This window comes from Adiantum capillus-veneris, chromosome 29 (assembly GCF_014529385.1).
Source record: "Adiantum capillus-veneris isolate H3 chromosome 29, ASM1452938v2, whole genome shotgun sequence".
Classification (NCBI taxonomy): Eukaryota; Viridiplantae; Streptophyta; class Polypodiopsida; order Polypodiales; family Pteridaceae; genus Adiantum; species Adiantum capillus-veneris.
In genome coordinates this window covers 6,670,265-6,682,865 of record NC_140959.1, presented here as the reverse complement: position 1 = coordinate 6,682,865, position 12,601 = coordinate 6,670,265, and positions in this window count along the sequence as shown.

Sequence of the window (12,601 nt, the reverse complement as noted above, 5' to 3'; positions counted from 1 at the left end):
TCTCATTGTCATTTTGTATGTAGATGATTTGTTGATTATTGGTCCGAATGAGACACACATTGTAGAATTCAAAGCTGAATTGAATGATACCTTCAAAATGAAAAAGTTGGGGCTTTTGCATCATTAATTGGTCATATACTTTAAGCAATGTGATGGAAAGTTTCATTCATGTATATCATGCTTGAGCAAGAAGCAACCTACTATGGCCACTTCCAATTCTGAGACTGAGTGCAGGGCGATATGATTGAGTATGTATGACTTAGACACCTTAAGACTGATTTGGGTATAGGACATGACACTGCCAACATCATCTACCTGACAAAGAGCGCATTGGCAATTGCAAGGAACCAGTCTTCCATGTTGCACAAAGCACATTGAGGTGCATTATAACTATTTCAGGGAAAGACTCTCAGCAAGATAGATGAACTTGAATTATGTGTCGACACAAGACAGCCTTGTAGATCTATTCATGAAGGCATTGCCACATGAGAAGTTAGACAACTTTTGGAAAGCTTTGGACTTGTTTCCCTTTGTGGATTGATCATGTCCTTAGGGCATGGCACTTCTCTATAAAATATGTATCATCTCTCATCCACCGCATCACTCATGAGGGGATTTGTTACCATATATGTGGTACGTGTGTGAACACACTTAGGATTCCCAGGACACTTTTTCCCTCACTAGGAGGGTTTTTCTCCCACGCATTGTATATACATCCATCAGTCTAGGGCTACCTTGTCATTTTGGTTGTGCACCATGTTAGGAAACAGGGCGTAGCTAAGTAGAAATTATAGTAGTTTACTTAATGGAGAGAGATAATTTTCACACATGAGAGATTAGAGAGAAAGAGAGAGAGAGAGCGAACACACAAGATATATGTGGTTCACCCAATGTGGGATATGCCCATGGGAAAGTGGCTACTCAATGGCTTTAGTACTTCAAACCAGAAACAGGTTACAAGGGGATTGTGCCCTTAATGGAACTCCCGCCTTGCTTCACTCTCACCACCTCACACACACCTTGTTTTATCAACTTCACAATGCACCACAATGCATTTTGTGTGTAGAAGAAGCCTCCTTTTATAGGCCAAAAGGGCTGCCCTCTCTCACGAGAGGCAATCATGTGTAGCATCCTTGTGTAGACAAGTCAGTTGGACTCTCCAATGCGCCCATGTGTGGCCGCCCTTGAGAAGACAAGTCCGCCTAGAAATCGGCCACTGGCCATTGAATTTGACCATTGGCCATTGACTTTTGACCACGGGCCACTGATCATTGACTACCGGCTACCGGCCAACAGACCAGCCATTTTTTGATCACTTTCAACCATAATATTCCAAAAAAAAAAGGAATATTTTGGTGAGGTGTGAATATTTGGTTTTTCGGCGAGTGATTTTTCTTATGCACGATGGTTTCTCCTCATAATGGGGGCCTTACAAATGTGCATTTTCAAAACTAAAAATTACAAGGAGTAAATCAAGCTCCATACTTAACACACCAAGCAATAGACTCTCTGTACTAAGGAGATCACCATGGCAAATGTAGTGGTAGCGACAACGGCCTTAGTTCTAGATTCCTAGCTAGGTGGTGATTGCCATAACATGCTTCAGCAAGAGAGAGAGACATGTGAGTGTTGGAATTAGGGTTGCAGAGAGACACACACGGCTTGGAGAAGACGAAGGAAGCTCAAGGCACACAATAGAGAGTGTGTTACTTAGTGTGCAATGGAAAGATAGATAGCCCTGATGGGCGTATATACAATGCTCGGGGGAAAAAACCTCCTAAAGAGGGAAAAAATGCCCCGGCGGTCCTAGTGTGTTCGAACACACACATCACTACCACATGTATATGGTAACAAATCCCCCCTGGAGTGATGTGGTGAACGAGAGCTGGCACAGGAGTAAAGGAAAGTGCCATGCCCTGAGGACATGATCAGTCCACAAAGGGGAGTAAGCCCAAAGCTTTGCGGAAAGCCTCAAGCTTCTCACGAGACAATGCCTTTGTGAAAAGATCTACAAGGTTGTCCTGTATTGGCACATAAGCCAAGCTAATCATCTCCTGCTAAGAGCCTGTCCCTGACATAATGGTAATGCACCTCAATGTGCTTTGTGCAAGCATGAAAAACTGGGTTCCTCGCAACTGCCAATGCGCTCTGACTGTCAGTGTAGATAGTGTTGGCAGTGTCCTGTCCAACACCCAAATCACCAATAAAACGTCTAAGCCATACACGCTAAACCGTAGTTGTGAAGACTGCCCTGTACTCAGCCTCACAACTCGAAGTGGCCACAGTAGGTTGCTTCTTGCTCAACCATGATATACATGAAATGCCAAGCATGAAACAAAAACCACTTGTAGACACTCGCGTGTCAAAACAACCAGCCCAATCTGAGTCCGAAAAAGCATGTAAGTCTGGCGGCAATGATCCCCCCTTGGGATAAAACAAGCCAAGGTGTAAAGTGCCACTAAGGTAGCGGAAAATCCTCTTGACAGCCTGCTAATGCTTAGACCCTGGGCTATGCATAAATCTCTTGACTTGTGAGACTGCAAACTGAATATCCGGCCTCGTGTTGCATACATAAATGAGGTAGCCAACAAGAGTTTGGTAAAGAGTGACATCAGCAGGATCACCAGCATCATGTAGACTCGACTTCAAACCTGTTTCCATGGGAGTGGCAATAGGTTTGCAATCCTCAAGTCCAAACTTACATAGCAATGTCTCTATGTAACTTTTGTGACACAAGGCAATACCACCATCACACTACTTAAACTGTATACCCAAGTAATGATGCAACAGCCCCAAATCTTTCATCTTGAAAGTAGCATTCAAATCAGCCTTAAATTCAGCAATATGTCTCTCATTTGGTCCAGTGATCAGCAAATCATCAACATAAAGAACCACAATGAGAAGTACATCACCCTCACGCTTTACATACAATGTGCTTTCTATTGGACTGTTACGAAAGCCTTGTTTGACCAAATGAGTATCAGCTTTCTCATACCAAGCACGAGGAGATTGCTTCAACCCATACAAAGCCTTGTTACATTTGCACACTTTGTCCTCTTGTCCTTTTATGACAAAACCGCGAGGCTGCGTTACATAAACTTCCTCAAATATGTCACCATTCAAGAAAGCAGTAACAATGTCTGATTGATGTACATCCCAACCAAAATGAGCTGCCAATGCACATAGAAAACGCACAGTAGTCATACGACAAGTGGGAGCAAAAGTCTCTTTATAATCTATGCCTTTTTGCTGTGCATAACCCTTTGCAACAAGTCGAGCCTTATGGCGATCAATCTGACCATCCGGCTTGCGTTTCAACTTGTAAACCCACTTCGTACCAATGGCCTTTTTGCCGGGAGGCAAATCACATAAAGTCCATGTGTCATTTTCTATAAGTGCATCATATTCTGATTGCATGGCAACCATCCAATTTTTTGAATTATGTGCTTCATCAAAAGATAGAGGCTCCTCAACATCATGTCAGCTAGACACAGCCAAAGTATAACAATCTGATGCATAAGATGCATGGCGAGAGCCTGAACGAGTACGACTAGACAAAGGTGCATCCAATTTACTGTCACGCGCAAAGTGTGCACCAGCCATTTTGGCATACCTCTAGCCTGCTCATTTTCAGCCCTTTCCTCATCAAGTACATCATGTACATCTGCATTAGTAATAGGCTGATCTAAAACATTTTCAGAAACCCCCATAGGCTGTACATTTGCCTCATTGGAACTTACATTTGTATTTCCACCACTGAAAAGAGGCAACAAAGTGTCATAAATGTCCTGTGAGCTTACAATACTGTCTCTAGTACATGACAACAAGGGCTGAACAGAATCTTCCACAAACACTACATCCCGAGAAACCAGAATACGTTTTGTTTGCGGATGATACAACCTGTAAGCTTTGCTTTCAGCACTATAACCAACAAGAATACATTTGACAGCCTTATCATTCAATTTTCTACGCTGCACTTGTGGCACCAAAGCATATGCCAAACAACCAAAAACACGCATGTGCTCAATAGAAGGCTTTCTATCAAGCCATGATTCATATAGAGTAATAGACTGCAAAGCTTTCGTAGGACACCTGTTAAGTACATAGGTGGCACACATGATGGCCTCAAGCCAAAAAGAATGCGGCAAAGCTTGACTTTTGACCATATATCGTGCCATTTCCATTAGTGACCTGTTTTTCCTCTCAACAACACCATTTTGCTGACGTGTATAAGGCACTGTACATTGGTGTTTTATCCCACGACTAGCCAGAAATGCATTAAATTCATGAGACATATACTCCCCCCCTTGATCGGAACGGAGGGTGCCCATAGTACATTTCGAGACATTTTCAGCCATAGCCAGAAATTGTTTGAAGCACATAAAAACTTAGGACTTCTCTTTAAGTGGAAATACCCATGCATGCCTGGAGTAATCATCAATGAAAGTCACGAAGTAAAGGTAACTGCCCAAGGACGGAGTTTGCATGGGCCCACAAACATCACTATGCACAAGCTGCAACCTGCATGTGGCCCGAACTGAACCATCCTTTGGAAACTTAGAACGCTGCATCTTGCCCAAAATACAGCCTTCACAAACATGTTTGACAGGTGCTTCAAGAGGTGGCAAAGAAGCAACCATATCAGATTTCTGTAAACGCAGCAAACTAGCAAAATTCAGATCACCAAAACGTGCATGCCAAAGTTTTGCATCTGAAATGGCCCTTGAATCTGCAATAACATTTGCAAAATTTTGTCCACACTTGTCATACAAAGTGAGCTATATAGCCCACGGCACAAAAGGCCAAATGCAACAATTTCATCACCAAAACTGAGATCATGAACTGTACATCTGTCATCCACAAATTTGACTACAAGTCCAAGTCTAGCAAGTGCGGATACAGACAAGAGATTCTTCTTGATCCCAGGTACATAAAGTGCATCAAAAAGTGTGAAAGAACTGCCATAAGCAACAATAAGCACAATCTTTCCAACTCCCTGAACTGGATAAGAGGCATTGTTGGCACAAGTGACTGAATTCCCATGAGGGAGAGACTCGAGAGAGGTAAACAATTCACGATGTGAGGTAATGTGCTTAGTAGCACCTCTGTCGAAATACCACACATGTGAATCTGCAGCAACTGACAACATGCATAATGGACAGCAGGATTGTAAGTGCACTTTGCACTAAAAGCCCATTCTGCATCAACATCAGCATTACAGTCTCCTTGCACAGAAGACTCAACAATGGCTGCATTTGTAGTGGAACCAGCATTTGCAGTGGAACCACCCTCTTTCTTCTTAGCCTCTTTGGCCTTCAACTTAGGACGCTGCTTGATCAAGTGATCATTAGCTTTACAATAATGGCAATGCATCTTCTTTTTGCCCTTATCACCAGAATTGCTAGACGAAGTGCTGCCAGCAGAAGCATTAGGAACAAAATTTTTGCCACTCGCAGCAGAACCATAAGAAGTGGCTGCATTACTGTTACCACCCTTTCTTTGAGAAGCAATAAAAGCCTGTTCAACGCCTAGTCCTGTTTTTTCTAGAAAGTGACTCTTGCAACAGCAATGTGCATAATACATCAAACTTGAAAACTTCAGGATTTCCTTGGGTCATAAGTTTCCAAGTACTAGCAAAAGTCTGGTAAGAATCTGGTAAGGCATCAAGAACAGTCTGCAGAAGGGAACTGTCTGAAATGACTTCACCTGCAGAAATAAGTTGCTCATTGGTATCCTTGACACTAGCAAGGAAAGTGTCCATATCATCTTCCTCATGCATAATCTTCGATTCCATCTCTTTACGCAGCAAAGCAATTTTAGCCTCATTGTGACTTGCATAAAGACCAGCTAGAATATCCCAAGCCTGTTTTGCAGATTTTGCTAAACGGATGTGAGGAACAATGGTGCGCTTCACAGACAACGCAATCAATGCATAGCCTGTGCATCCTTTACATCCCAACGAGCTTGTTATGTGGTAGGCAAAACAACTCTAACAACAACAATCCTTGTAGCAAGACCTACAACATCCTCAACATCACCTACATCCTCAGAACCAGGACGTACATCAATGCCCTGCACAATGTTCCAGACGCCCTTTGACACAAGAACATGTTGCATCATATAAGCCCACATAGGGTAATTGTCCCCATCCAACCTGTCCTCAGCAGCAAACATCTTGAACACATCTGTGTTGTTGTTGTCAGCCATGGTAAATGTTGCACCTGATGTGAAAACTGCCCGAAAATAGGAGAAACGGAGCGAGAACAACACGTGCTATATAGCACAAACCGTAGAAGACTGTAAGGCACCTGTTATGTAGAAAATGGCACTGACAGAAATTCTGCACAAAATGACGAAATAGCCTGTGCAATACTGCTTGTAGTGGAAACGGAGGCCAAAATGAGCCCAAATCAAAAATCTGTATTAGTCGATCTGTGAACGCTCGCCAAAGCTCAGTGAAATCAAAGAAAGTGAGCAGGCGTGTACTGGAGCAGCTGGCGACTAAGCCCGGGAGGACGCAACCTGCTTTGATACCAATTGTTGGAATTAGGGTTGCAGAGAGACACACACAGCTTGGAGAAGACAAAGGAAGCTCAAGGCACACAATAGAGAGTGTGTTACTTAGTGTGCAATGGAAAGATATATAGCCCTAGAGTGATGGGCGTATATACAATGCTTGGGGGAAAAAACCTCCTAAAGAGGGAAAAAATGCCCCGGCGGTCCTAGTGTGTTCACACACATCACTACCACATGTATATGGTAACAGTGAGTAGCAAAGAGAGGCAATTGGAGCTCTGAATACTTGATTTGGACTCGTGTGTCAAAGTTCAAGGCCCATTACATCTGGCAACGAACTAACATGAAGTATAGTTTTATGGATGTGCTGCAAAGAATCCACTATTATCGACCCAATTATGGATGAGGTGTGTTCCAAAGCTCATTAGCTTTTAAAATTTTGGACATGATGTGCTCACAATTCACTACTCAGGTGTGTTCCAAAGTTCATTACCTTTTAAAATTTTGGACATGATGTGTTCACAATTCACTAATGGGGATTCTTGGACGTAGTGTGCTCTACAATTCAACTTTCTATGAGGCAACCGATTCCCAAGATGACATTCTTTTCAGATGGCCAAGGTGATGGCTACAAATTTGAGGTGTATCTACTGGTAAACATACTATTGGGTGTTCATGGTAGCTTCTTCATCAACTTGGTCTTCCTACATATGTCCACTACGAGTTGCAAAGAGGGTGTTAAAATTTATGCATTCCCCAATGTGGTCCCATGATTTATTTTGTCTAGTAGCTGTTATTTTACTTATTGACATGATTTTAGTTGGGGAAATTTGTTGAAGGGGGTAAATAAGGTCCCCCAAGTGTATAAGCACACCTCTCTCCCCATTGTAAAGTCATATAATTCATTGAAAAGTTGGTTGGTTCCGAGAAAATTCTCTTTTTTTGTCTTGATCATTCTCTCCCTAATCCTATGCTTCCACATCATCAACTTTGACATAATCAAAGTCTGATGCATGATGAAATAACCACTCAAGGGTTAATCAATTCTTTTGGGAGGTTAGAGGGATTGTCCAAGGACTAAAAGGCAAAAAGATATCAATAGAGCCAAACAAAAAATTCTATGAATTGGACTTAGTGTTCACAACACAACACTTGAAAAATTCCACCTCATCTATCCAAGATTCCCTTTTCAACTCCATTGAGTGACTCAAGCCAAGTATGGAATCCACTTACTACTCTCTAAAGACAACATTCCCTATCACATTTTTTAATTGATGCATGCCATGAAAATCCACACACGAAGATGATGGAATCTTTCAAGATGCAAGGGTAGCTTATCAAACTGCAAGGTAGGAGAACTAGAAATAGTGTCCAAACTAAGGATGAAAGATGAACATACCATTACATTGTAGAGGGCACACAATGGAATCACGACAACAAAGAGTTTGTGTTGTGTGGTCACTTGTAAAATGATACAAGCCAGTACATGTTTGAATATTTTCATCCATGGAAATGCCAAGAAAGATGGCTCCAAAGGCAACAAAAGAAGACCCGATGTAACCACTAAGAAGTATATGAAAAGGTGAGCACATCCAATGATCAAGGCATATATTAGTGGCCGTTCCAATTACTAGCCTACCATGCACTTAATCACACACGTTTGTCATGAGAGGGCAAATAAACAAAGGGGAATTCATACTTAAGAGAAAACATAGTAGCCTTAACTTACATTATCGTTAAAGTGTGTACAAGAGGCTTCCTTTACAACTACAGAGCTCTATGTCCCTTACTATAATATGCATGATAAGTAATATACATAGATAAGGCTGTTTGGTTATATTACGTGTTATAGTAGGAGACGATATGAAATAATAGGGGGAGGCAAAGAAAGAGAGGAAGCAAGAGATGAAGGAGGATAGGAGGAAATCCTTTTGTAGTTGGGTTCAAATACTACAAAGAGAAGACATGTTGATTTGGGAAATGGGAGGAAGGGAAGGGTGAGGAGGTAAGGCACTACAAGAGAAGAGGGAAACCTTTTGTGGTTGGGGTTCAACTGCTACAAAGAGAAGACATGTTGATTTGGGAGATGGGAGGAGGGGGTATGGAGGCAAGGGAAGGGTGGGGAGGTAAGGAACTACAAGAGAAGGGGTTGATAGACTACAAAGAGGCAAGGAAAGAGCGAGAGATACTATAAAGAGAAGAGGGTGAATAAATACAAAGAGGTAAAAGAAGGGTTGGGGAGGAGTGAAACCCTTTCAAAAGAGAACCTATTGTTAAAGGGGTATGGAGGGGGAGGAGGGAGGGGGGGGGGGGGGGGGGGGGGGGGGGGGAGGGGGCAATGGGAGGGATGGCCTGGTACGAGGGGGGAATCTAGTTGCAACATGAGAAAGGAGGGAGGGAGAAAAAGAAATTGATTAAAACTCACTTCAAAACCATTATTCAAGAATGGGTCCTTGTGATGACTAGAAGGGAGTCGCCTCATCTAGACTGGGAACGAAAGCCTCACCAAAGAAAAGGGAGTGATACGTTCATTTCTTTGAAAGTAGGGGAGACAGCCTCTCAATACTTGAGTTGGCAAATGACATTGATGGGCAACAGGATGAAGGTTTTTGAACTCTTGTACCTTCCCACAAGGGTTAATAATAAGCAATGTTTGTCATCCATACAATATTAGATCCCATCTCCACTACTAGGGAAGAGTCGATCATGCCATAAAGTTAGAAATCACAAAAATAGGGGTTTATGGTGGGAAAAAAACAGCATAGGCAACTAACAAAAGCCAAGGGCATGAACAGATGGGCAAGTGTTAGTTAGAATGGATAATTAAGAATGTCATTCATAATGAAAAGGGAACAAAATGCTTCTATTAACTTGAAAAGTGTGCACAAAGTGTCCTCTTATATAGGTATACAATCGGGTGACATGAACTATTCCATGGGATTTGACATCATCCAAAGCATCATCATTCTAGGAGGGTAAAGCAAATGGTTATCACATGATGCATAGTGATTGGGATGAACTATTCCATGGGATTTGACATCATCCAAAGCATCATCATTCTAGGAGGGTAAAGCAAATTGTTATCACATGATGCATAGTGATTGGGATGCAAAATTTGTTAGAAGGAATCCACACTCAAAGCCAAAAGCTAGCTTATGCCAAAAATCCTCCCTTGAAGGCTAAGCTTTAGGGTTACAAAGATTTGTAGAGATTGTATCTCCTTGCTAGTTGAAACATGACACAATTTTTGGCGAGCATTTTTTGGTGAGCGCTTTTTTGGAATCTAGTGAGCAGATTCATTCTTTCTCTCACTCAACCTTGGATAGTTGAGGATCCACCCTTTTTCTCTCTCTCCTCTCCTCCATCCCCCGAACCCTTGGATATTTGAGGATCCACTCTTTTTCTCTCTCCTAGATTTCTTTCCTTGGCGAGCACACATACACAAAGAACAAAACGAATCCGAATCATTAAACATACACACACTCTTTCAAATAATTAACACAACTCAATCAAAGATTATGCTCCCTTGAGCAATAACGGTCTATCTCTCCCTTCTCTTGTAAAGCTCTCTCTCTCTCTCTCTCTCTCTCTCTCTCTCTCTCTCTCTCTCTCTCTCTCTCTCTCTCTCTCCATAAAAAAGATATATTGGCTCTAATAAATGAAAAGAGGCTATGCATACTAAAAGCCCCCCAAAAATTGAAATCAGATAAAACCACTCAAGAATACCCGTGCACTCCTAGAATCTTGATGGTTACACCGCTCCCCAACTCTTGTCACATTAAAATAAACCAACTAGGAGGGGAGCCCAAAAGACATAAGCCTAGCTATAAAAAGGGGAAAGGGTTTGTTCATATTTTCGCACACACACACACAACCAAAGGTTGACATTACAAGGGACAAGTTCTGCCCACTCAGTTCCCATGGAGTCACCCTCACAGGTCTAAGATTGATTCTTTTGGTTTTTTATTAAGTGGACATCTATAACATGTAAGATTTTTCTATGACACCTAGCTTCCACCATGGACTAATTTTATGTTTTTTTATGGTGATGGTGACAGGTAACAAGGATCCATTTTACTTAACGATCTTACAATTGGAATCTCTTCTTCCAAAGCTGCCACCATTATTTTTACTCTCACCTCTCTCAAACTTGTTGGAATTTTTTGGCATTAATATTATTTATAAAAGCTCTTGGCTGAGGGTGTTCAAAAATTATGAGTCTCCATTGTATCTATTTCAATTTTTAGAAGGTTGGAAAGTCAGGTGGGCAAAACTTTACCACCTACTCTCTCTTTGGTGGCCAGAGTTGGATGTTAACTTCTTCTGAAAGGCTGGAGTTAATAAACCAACCTCTCGCCTGTAAAACAAAGGGCCTTTAAAGGAACCCCAATGCCCTCTCTTCTATTTTATTGATTATTTTTTTGTTACTCAAATAAGGAAGTATTGACTCGTGCCACCTCTCTTTACTCTAGCACCCAAGTGGTTGGGACCTAACCCTAGTGCAAAAAGGTTACAAAAGCTTTACTCCAACCTTATCTTCCATTGTGCAGGGGCTCCTTCTCTGCATCTCGGATCCCGCCTTCCACCACACTCTAGTGGAAGCGGACCAAAAAGCAACGGGGGAAGATGACCTATTGGTCATCACATCCTTAGACATGGCGTCTTGGTTCAAGTTATCAACCGGCTCAAAAACATTCAAAGAAACCTCTCTGCCATCGCTGAGAATGACTCCAAGGAGCAGAAGGAGTGGCTTGACTCAAGCCCTAGACTTATGTGCAGGTTTATGGAAGGGCATGGGCACAAATTGAGAAATGACCCCCTGGTCAGGCAGCGTAAGAAACATGTGCTCAATGGTTTTACAGAGGTCCTCAATTCTATGCTTGTGGCCAGGAAAAGTCTGCTGCTGCCGATGGATCTGGACGAAGAGGAGCAATCCATTGCTGATAAGCCTTTTTCTATGTCAACCCCTACAAGAAACCTCTGCACCAAGCCATTTGAAACCTACACAGACCCTTTCATCTCCAACCGCCTACTTGAGGGGTACTTGGAAGAAGTGCAACACAGGGCGTGGCTATTTGGAAACTTCACTCTACTAGCCCCCTTTTCGGAAGGCTTGCTTCTCACCCTCCTAAACGAGGTGGACAAGGGTGCTGTCAAGCTTGGTCTGCAACAAATAGCAAACACAAACACCTCAAACATCATAGAGAATATGATAATGGCCACCCCCTTCTTATGTCGTTCTTCGAAAGCCGAAGATGCATCACTTCTTTCGGGTGTACTGTGAGTGTGAAAGGCATAATATTCACATCACGAAGGGACACCAACTATACAACACAGGTATGGAAGGTTCACATACCTTTCATTAAGTGCAGATGTGAGTTAGCAGGCCAATCTAAGCAATGTAGGGACAACAATGTGCTATGGTTTGACCACGCACTTTGGCTCATTGTACATAACTTACCCACCTTCTTCCCAGCAGAAACCCTCAAGAAATCTACTATAGCTTTCCTCAGCTGGGTGGCTAAAGAAGTACTTGGGAAGCCATCAAGGCTCTTCTTCTACACATGATGTACCGAGAGAATATGAAAGAAGCTCTCACACATTCAATCCTATTCAATCAAACTCCCCCTGGTTTTAACTCAGCATGTGAGCTAGATGGTTTTTTACAGGTTGCTATTCAACCTAACAAAGGTGCACAAGAGCAAAGGGCTCACAAGAAGACTCGTGGGGATCACACACCCACTCATAGGGGTTGTGGATGCAAAAATACACACCAATGCCCTCTCATTTCAACAACAGGAACAAGATGGAGCATGGCATCACCAACCGACTCCTTGGCGAGTAGCCGCTCACCCCATCCTCCTCCCACTTATCCTTCTTATCTCACTCAGGCTTCTGTAAACCCCACTGCAAGAACCAAATCAGCTTTAACCAAAATTGTATGGCAAGTGCTAAATCCCTTCTCTATGACTAATTGCAGGTAATCTGGGATCTCCATGGACAACTATGTCTCCCCCAGCATAGTAAGAAAGCTGGGTTTTTTGTCATGATCCATTTTGTAAACCCTTTTTGGATTTAAGAAGCG